This window comes from Schistocerca piceifrons, unplaced genomic scaffold, assembly GCF_021461385.2.
Source record: "Schistocerca piceifrons isolate TAMUIC-IGC-003096 unplaced genomic scaffold, iqSchPice1.1 HiC_scaffold_383, whole genome shotgun sequence".
Classification (NCBI taxonomy): Eukaryota; Metazoa; Arthropoda; class Insecta; order Orthoptera; family Acrididae; genus Schistocerca; species Schistocerca piceifrons.
In genome coordinates, this window is record NW_025728607.1 from 77967 (window position 1) to 83966 (window position 6000).

At 55.0% G+C, this 6000-nt stretch overlaps 13 non-coding genes across 13 annotated transcripts; 10 read left to right on the forward strand and 3 right to left on the reverse strand.

Annotated features, from left to right (window-relative positions):
• Nucleotides 1–507: 507 nt before the first annotated feature.
• On the reverse strand, nt 508–579 carry Trnag-ucc. Its single transcript has one exon. It is a non-coding gene; the product is annotated as a tRNA-Gly (tRNA).
• A 347-nt stretch (nt 580–926) lies between these two features.
• Trnag-gcc lies at nt 927–997 on the forward strand. Its single transcript has one exon. It is a non-coding gene; the product is annotated as a tRNA-Gly (tRNA).
• A 382-nt stretch (nt 998–1379) lies between these two features.
• On the forward strand, nt 1380–1452 carry Trnam-cau. The gene has a single exon. It is a non-coding gene; the product is annotated as a tRNA-Met (tRNA).
• A 304-nt stretch (nt 1453–1756) lies between these two features.
• Trnae-uuc lies at nt 1757–1828 on the forward strand. Its single transcript has one exon. It is a non-coding gene; the product is annotated as a tRNA-Glu (tRNA).
• Nucleotides 1829–2027: 199 nt separating this feature from the next.
• Nucleotides 2028–2101, forward strand: Trnai-aau. Its single transcript has one exon. It is a non-coding gene; the product is annotated as a tRNA-Ile (tRNA).
• Nucleotides 2102–2694: 593 nt separating this feature from the next.
• On the reverse strand, nt 2695–2766 carry Trnag-ucc. Its single transcript has one exon. It is a non-coding gene; the product is annotated as a tRNA-Gly (tRNA).
• Nucleotides 2767–3113: 347 nt separating this feature from the next.
• Trnag-gcc lies at nt 3114–3184 on the forward strand. Its single transcript has one exon. It is a non-coding gene; the product is annotated as a tRNA-Gly (tRNA).
• Nucleotides 3185–3565: 381 nt separating this feature from the next.
• Nucleotides 3566–3638, forward strand: Trnam-cau. Its single transcript has one exon. It is a non-coding gene; the product is annotated as a tRNA-Met (tRNA).
• A 303-nt stretch (nt 3639–3941) lies between these two features.
• Nucleotides 3942–4013, forward strand: Trnae-uuc. Its single transcript has one exon. It is a non-coding gene; the product is annotated as a tRNA-Glu (tRNA).
• Nucleotides 4014–4211: 198 nt separating this feature from the next.
• Nucleotides 4212–4285, forward strand: Trnai-aau. The gene has a single exon. It is a non-coding gene; the product is annotated as a tRNA-Ile (tRNA).
• A 593-nt stretch (nt 4286–4878) lies between these two features.
• Trnag-ucc lies at nt 4879–4950 on the reverse strand. Its single transcript has one exon. It is a non-coding gene; the product is annotated as a tRNA-Gly (tRNA).
• Nucleotides 4951–5297: 347 nt separating this feature from the next.
• Nucleotides 5298–5368, forward strand: Trnag-gcc. The gene has a single exon. It is a non-coding gene; the product is annotated as a tRNA-Gly (tRNA).
• A 382-nt stretch (nt 5369–5750) lies between these two features.
• On the forward strand, nt 5751–5823 carry Trnam-cau. The gene has a single exon. It is a non-coding gene; the product is annotated as a tRNA-Met (tRNA).
• Nucleotides 5824–6000: the final 177 nt, after the last annotated feature.

The following is a 6000-nucleotide window of genomic DNA, read 5'->3' on the forward strand; positions in this document are numbered from 1 at the left end:
ATAGAGGATCCGAACCCGACTCGTCGGGGAGCGCTACAGCATTCACTCGGCAATGGCCATAATATCTTGAATACACTGGTTCTCAACCGATAAAGAGAAAATGAAAGAAAATGTCCGATTGCCGATGCGTAACAACTTTGGCCCTTGTCAGTACTTGGGCGGGTGAGCGCATGGGAACACAGGGCGCTATTGGCACTTTTACTTCCTATTTTTGTTTCTCCTTTCTTTTCGGAGCTACAGCCCGATTCGGTCAGGGAGACGCCACCGTGAAATGAAGGGGGCGTGCTGTGTGTCCATCGCCTCGCCTCTCCTTACCTCTCTCAGTCGTTTCTCGTGCTTGTCGTTTTGATATAGGCCGATTTGAGAGCGTCAGCTCTCGCGTCAGCCGAGCAAAGTCGAGACAAGTCGAGACACACTAAGGGCTGGTATGCAGCGAGTAAGAGGGCGAAAAAACAATAATTTAAGAGCGCGTGGCAAAAGTACTCATACGCGAAATTAAAAGCCTGCTGCGGTGGCCGGGAATCGAACCCGGATCAACTGCTTGGAACGCAACTATGCTGACCATTACACCACCACCGCACAAGCGAGCGCCGCGCGTCCGCGCTGTGTCGGCTTCCCGCCAGTCGGCAGCGGCCGAAGGTGATCGTACCTGGCAGGCGCATTTCGAGGCAGGCTAGGGGAGCACATCCAGACGCATTCGGACAGCGTATCCGCGCACATTTCGCATCCTTTGGCAAGAGTTGGGCGCCGGCAACGCAAGAGTACGCAGAGGACCGCGTTCTGGCGGCATTTTTAAGCAGAGCAGTGCAGTGCAGGATTCAGCGTCTGCAGCATCTTTTCCACAGAATGCTACGGCGCTTGACGGCAGTCCCACTTTCCCTTGAGACATCTGCTCGGCAAGCAGCGTCAAGTTACCGCTGGCCCGAGCATCGGTGGTTCAGTGGTAGAATGCTCGCCTGCCACGCGGGCGGCCCGGGTTCGATTCCCGGCCGATGCATCATTTTGCTTTTCCCCGCGATAATGCTGCCGCGTGGCTTGAGCGCTTGAGATGCACGATCCACAAGAATGTGTAGCTGGATTTCCCTTGAGAAGGACCGAGAACGCAGCACTCGCGGGTCCCCACTAGGACGCTCGCATCATGTTCTACAGACTAGCGTCGGCCTGGCCTCACAAGTTGCTGGGTCCGGGTGCCTCCGAGGCACTGAACTTCAACGACAAGGAGTGCTGCCTATCGTTGCAACAGCTGCAGCAGCACCGCAATCAACTGGGCCGGCAGTGCACGTGTAGCAACAGAACACGTTATCCAGGAAGTACAGTGTCTCTACGTCTAATATTGGGTAAGGTGTTTACCCAGTTTCCAGGACAAGCGGTGCACCCGTGCCTCGGTAGCGCAGTAGGCAGCGCGTAAGTCTCATAATCTTAAGGTCGTGAGTTCGATCCTCACCCGGGGCATTTAATTTTCTGTGACATGGTGGTGCTGTTGCTAGGGCGCCAACGTATTTCTTGTTTGTTATCCACAGCGTTTCAACGCTTCAGCGGGAAAATGTTTACTTCCTGTTATTGCTACTTACAGCTTCCCTTTTCCTCTTCTCCCAGCAGAGCATGAAGCCAAAAGCATTGCTCTGCGACGTTTGAGGTGCGCGCCTTGCCAGTCAGTATGTGCACAGATGCTCGCAAAGAGAGGGGGGGCGCCGACGCGGCACTCGACACGAAATGCGACAAGCGACCGTACGAACGGTCGAACGAAACGGCCACATCCGGTGTGGTCTAGTGGCTAGGATACCTGGCTTTCACCCAGGAGGCCCGGGTTCGATTCCCGGTACCGGAACGGAATTTTTTTCCACACGAATCGTGACAAGTTTGAGCTGTCCGAGCGGCCGTTTCCCGTCCTGCTCGCAATATAGCTACTGTTTCGTGACCGTCAGCAGAATATAGACTAGGGAAGCAGACACACGACGACCATAGAAATGGTGTGCGGCTTCATGCCACCTGTTTCCAGCGTAGGGCTGAGCAACTGCATCTGCCGAGGCCCGTTAGCTCAGTTGGTTAGAGCGTCGTGCTAATAACGCGAAGGTCGTGGGTTCGATCCCCCCACGGGCCACTACTCTTTTCCTACTACGAAAAGGCGGCGCCGATTTCAGCTGGCGAGTGTGGTGACCAAAAGATCATCACCCTGCGTGGAAGTTGATAGAGGATCCGAACCCGACTCGTCGGGGAGCGCTACAGCATTCACTCGGCAATGGCCATAATATCTTGAATACACTGGTTCTCAACCGATAAAGAGAAAATGAAAGAAAATGTCCGATTGCCGATGCGTAACAACTTTGGCCCTTGTCAGTACTTGGGCGGGTGAGCGCATGGGAACACAGGGCGCTATTGGCACTTTTACTTCCTATTTTTGTTTCTCCTTTCTTTTCGGAGCTACAGCCCGATTCGGTCAGGGAGACGCCACCGTGAAATGAAGGGGGCGTGCTGTGTGTCCATCGCCTCGCCTCTCCTTACCTCTCTCAGTCGTTTCTCGTGCTTGTCGTTTTGATATAGGCCGATTTGAGAGCGTCAGCTCTCGCGTCAGCCGAGCAAAGTCGAGACAAGTCGAGACACACTAAGGGCTGGTATGCAGCGAGTAAGAGGGCGAAAAAACAATAATTTAAGAGCGCGTGGCAAAAGTACTCATACGCGAAATTAAAAGCCTGCTGCGGTGGCCGGGAATCGAACCCGGATCAACTGCTTGGAACGCAACTATGCTGACCATTACACCACCACCGCACAAGCGAGCGCCGCGCGTCCGCGCTGTGTCGGCTTCCCGCCAGTCGGCAGCGGCCGAAGGTGATCGTACCTGGCAGGCGCATTTCGAGGCAGGCTAGGGGAGCACATCCAGACGCATTCGGACAGCGTATCCGCGCACATTTCGCATCCTTTGGCAAGAGTTGGGCGCCGGCAACGCAAGAGTACGCAGAGGACCGCGTTCTGGCGGCATTTTTAAGCAGAGCAGTGCAGTGCAGGATTCAGCGTCTGCAGCATCTTTTCCACAGAATGCTACGGCGCTTGACGGCAGTCCCACTTTCCCTTGAGACATCTGCTCGGCAAGCAGCGTCAAGTTACCGCTGGCCCGAGCATCGGTGGTTCAGTGGTAGAATGCTCGCCTGCCACGCGGGCGGCCCGGGTTCGATTCCCGGCCGATGCATCATTTTGCTTTTCCCGCGATAATGCTGCCGCGTGGCTTGAGCGCTTGAGATGCACGATCCACAAGAATGTGTAGCTGGATTTCCCTTGAGAAGGACCGAGAACGCAGCACTCGCGGGTCCCCACTAGGACGCTCGCATCATGTTCTACAGACTAGCGTCGGCCTGGCCTCACAAGTTGCTGGGTCCGGGTGCCTCCGAGGCACTGAACTTCAACGACAAGGAGTGCTGCCTATCGTTGCAACAGCTGCAGCAGCACCGCAATCAACTGGGCCGGCAGTGCACGTGTAGCAACAGAACACGTTATCCAGGAAGTACAGTGTCTCTACGTCTAATATTGGGTAAGGTGTTTACCCAGTTTCCAGGACAAGCGGTGCACCCGTGCCTCGGTAGCGCAGTAGGCAGCGCGTAAGTCTCATAATCTTAAGGTCGTGAGTTCGATCCTCACCCGGGGCATTTAATTTTCTGTGACATGGTGGTGCTGTTGCTAGGGCGCCAACGTATTTCTTGTTTGTTATCCACAGCGTTTCAACGCTTCAGCGGGAAAATGTTTACTTCCTGTTATTGCTACTTACAGCTTCCCTTTTCCTCTTCTCCCAGCAGAGCATGAAGCCAAAAGCATTGCTCTGCGACGTTTGAGGTGCGCGCCTTGCCAGTCAGTATGTGCACAGATGCTCGCAAAGAGAGGGGGGCGCCGACGCGGCACTCGACACGAAATGCGACAAGCGACCGTACGAACGGTCGAACGAAACGGCCACATCCGGTGTGGTCTAGTGGCTAGGATACCTGGCTTTCACCCAGGAGGCCCGGGTTCGATTCCCGGTACCGGAACGGAATTTTTTCCACACGAATCGTGACAAGTTTGAGCTGTCCGAGCGGCCGTTTCCCGTCCTGCTCGCAATATAGCTACTGTTTCGTGACCGTCAGCAGAATATAGACTAGGGAAGCAGACACACGACGACCATAGAAATGGTGTGCGGCTTCATGCCACCTGTTTCCAGCGTAGGGCTGAGCAACTGCATCTGCCGAGGCCCGTTAGCTCAGTTGGTTAGAGCGTCGTGCTAATAACGCGAAGGTCGTGGGTTCGATCCCCCCACGGGCCACTACTCTTTTCCTACTACGAAAAGGCGGCGCCGATTTCAGCTGGCGAGTGTGGTGACCAAAAGATCATCACCCTGCGTGGAAGTTGATAGAGGATCCGAACCCGACTCGTCGGGGAGCGCTACAGCATTCACTCGGCAATGGCCATAATATCTTGAATACACTGGTTCTCAACCGATAAAGAGAAAATGAAAGAAAATGTCCGATTGCCGATGCGTAACAACTTTGGCCCTTGTCAGTACTTGGGCGGGTGAGCGCATGGGAACACAGGGCGCTATTGGCACTTTTACTTCCTATTTTTGTTTCTCCTTTCTTTTCGGAGCTACAGCCCGATTCGGTCAGGGAGACGCCACCGTGAAATGAAGGGGGCGTGCTGTGTGTCCATCGCCTCGCCTCTCCTTACCTCTCTCAGTCGTTTCTCGTGCTTGTCGTTTTGATATAGGCCGATTTGAGAGCGTCAGCTCTCGCGTCAGCCGAGCAAAGTCGAGACAAGTCGAGACACACTAAGGGCTGGTATGCAGCGAGTAAGAGGGCGAAAAAACAATAATTTAAGAGCGCGTGGCAAAAGTACTCATACGCGAAATTAAAAGCCTGCTGCGGTGGCCGGGAATCGAACCCGGATCAACTGCTTGGAACGCAACTATGCTGACCATTACACCACCACCGCACAAGCGAGCGCCGCGCGTCCGCGCTGTGTCGGCTTCCCGCCAGTCGGCAGCGGCCGAAGGTGATCGTACCTGGCAGGCGCATTTCGAGGCAGGCTAGGGGAGCACATCCAGACGCATTCGGACAGCGTATCCGCGCACATTTCGCATCCTTTGGCAAGAGTTGGGCGCCGGCAACGCAAGAGTACGCAGAGGACCGCGTTCTGGCGGCATTTTTAAGCAGAGCAGTGCAGTGCAGGATTCAGCGTCTGCAGCATCTTTTCCACAGAATGCTACGGCGCTTGACGGCAGTCCCACTTTCCCTTGAGACATCTGCTCGGCAAGCAGCGTCAAGTTACCGCTGGCCCGAGCATCGGTGGTTCAGTGGTAGAATGCTCGCCTGCCACGCGGGCGGCCCGGGTTCGATTCCCGGCCGATGCATCATTTTGCTTTTCCCGCGATAATGCTGCCGCGTGGCTTGAGCGCTTGAGATGCACGATCCACAAGAATGTGTAGCTGGATTTCCCTTGAGAAGGACCGAGAACGCAGCACTCGCGGGTCCCCCACTAGGACGCTCGCATCATGTTCTACAGACTAGCGTCGGCCTGGCCTCACAAGTTGCTGGGTCCGGGTGCCTCCGAGGCACTGAACTTCAACGACAAGGAGTGCTGCCTATCGTTGCAACAGCTGCAGCAGCACCGCAATCAACTGGGCCGGCAGTGCACGTGTAGCAACAGAACACGTTATCCAGGAAGTACAGTGTCTCTACGTCTAATATTGGGTAAGGTGTTTACCCAGTTTCCAGGACAAGCGGTGCACCCGTGCCTCGGTAGCGCAGTAGGCAGCGCGTAAGTCTCATAATCTTAAGGTCGTGAGTTCGATCCTCACCCGGGGCATTTAATTTTCTGTGACATGGTGGTGCTGTTGCTAGGGCGCCAACGTATTTCTTGTTTGTTATCCACAGCGTTTCAACGCTTCAGCGGGAAAATGTTTACTTCCTGTTATTGCTACTTACAGCTTCCCTTTTCCTCTTCTCCCAGCAGAGCATGAAGCCAAAAGCATTGCTCTGCGAC